The sequence below is a fragment of the Mesocricetus auratus genome, unplaced genomic scaffold (genome assembly GCF_017639785.1).
Source record: "Mesocricetus auratus isolate SY011 unplaced genomic scaffold, BCM_Maur_2.0 contig_8766_pilon_obj, whole genome shotgun sequence".
Lineage (NCBI taxonomy): Eukaryota > Metazoa > Chordata > Mammalia > Rodentia > Cricetidae > Mesocricetus > Mesocricetus auratus.
In genome coordinates, this window is record NW_024431187.1 from 7,207 (window position 1) to 9,172 (window position 1,966).

A 1,966-nucleotide genomic window follows, 5' to 3' on the forward strand; every position below is an offset into this window, starting at 1 on the left:
TTAATCGCAGCAATTTGAAGACAGAGGGCAGGCGGATCTATGGGAGTTCCAGGCCAGTCTGGTCTACAAATCAAGTTACAGGACAGGCTCTAAAGCTACAGAGAAACCCTGTTTCAAAAAAAATAAAAAAGAAAATAAAATATATCTGTTTGACCTTGAAAACATACCTAAGATGACTAAAAGTTGATTATTATAGATGGCTACCTAGTAACTTTCATTTCTTTATTGTCCTAAATTTTTTGTGGTAATAACTTTCAAGGACAGGAAATTTACATTACATTGCTAAATGAGCTGCATAGGTAAAACACCTTAAACAAGAGTAGAAATGTATATACAGCATGTTCTAACAAAAATAACCTTCAGTCAGTATCGATATACAAAAATATCTTAAACAAGTGTAGGAACGTATATGCAGTTTATAACAAACTAGCCTTAAATTTGTATCAAGATAAAAAATCCACACCAATGTAATACATAAAACTAGTAGTTGCTGTTTCAGTTTGAAAGTGGACTTAATAATCTACACTTACATCCTATCATTCCTTTCTTTGTTGTTTTGGTTTTTTTCGAGACAGGGTTTCTCTGTATTGTTTTGGAGGCTGTCCTGGAACTCGCTCTGTAGACCAGGCTGGCCTCAAACTCACAGTGCTGGGATTAAAGGCATGAGCCACCACTGCCTGGCTTTTTTTTTTCCTTTTTTAAATTTAAATTAGAAACAAGCTTCTTTTACATTTCAATGCCAGTTCACTCTCCCTCCCCTCCTCCCCTGCTCTCCACCAACCCCCTATCCCATTCCCTTTCTGCTCCGCAGGGAGGGTGAGGCCTTCCATTGATGATCTTTAAAGTCTGCCATATCAATTGGAACACAGCCTAGACCCTCCCCAGTGTGGCTAGGTTGAGAGAGTATCCCTCTATGTGGAATGGGCTACCAAAGTCCATTCATGTACTAGGAATAAATACTGATCCACTACCAGAGGCCCCACAGATTAACCAGACCTCTAAACTGACATTCTCATTCAGAGGGTCTGGGACAGTGCTATGCTGGTTTCCCAGCCATCAGTCTGGGGTCCATGAACTCCCCCTTGTTCAGGTCAGCTGTTTCTGTGGGCCTCTCCAGCCTGATCTTGATCCCTTTGCTCATCACTCCTCCCTCTCTGCACCTGGATTCCAGGAGTTCAGCTCAGTGTTCAGCTGTGGATCTCTGCTTCTGCTTCCATCAGCTACTGGATGAAGGCTCTAGGATGGCATATAAGGTAGTAATCAATCTCATAGAGGAAAGGCATTTAAGACAGCCTCTCCACTATTGTTTAGATGTTAGTTGGTGTCATCCTTGTAGATCTCTGGATTTCTCTGTAAACCTATAATGACTCCCTCTATTATGGTGTCTCTTTTCTTGCTCTCCTCTATTCTTCCCCTGACTCTGTCTTCCTGCTCCCTCATTTCCTCCTCTCTCCCCCTTCTCCCTTCTCTTCTATCTCGCTCTCCCCTCCCCCTATGCTCCCAGTTAGCTAAGGAAATGCTGTCCCTTTCCCTTTCTCCAGGGGACCATGACTGTCTGTCTGTGTTAGGGTACTCCTCGTCTCCTAGCCTTTCTGGTGGTGTGGATTGTAGGCTGGTACTCCTTTACCTGTTGTCCTATCATTTCTATATCCCCTCTTAACCTTTTTCAGAAGGAGATCCCTGAATCCAATCTCCTTTGTTCAGTTTTTTTCCTAACCATTACCAATAACAACTTGTAACAACCACTATAAACGATGACAAACATCCACAACCCACTGAAAGACCAAAAACCACTCGCCCCACATCCTGGGAGTGTGGGCATCATGTTCTCTGCACTGCTTCCTGTTGTCCTGGGTGGAGGGGGTTGGGGGGGCAGTGCCACCTCCAGGGGACCCTGAGAAAATTGAGATAATGGCCAAGACCTGGGAGATCAGCTGTATCCTTTGCTGCCAGTCTCTGTGTGATG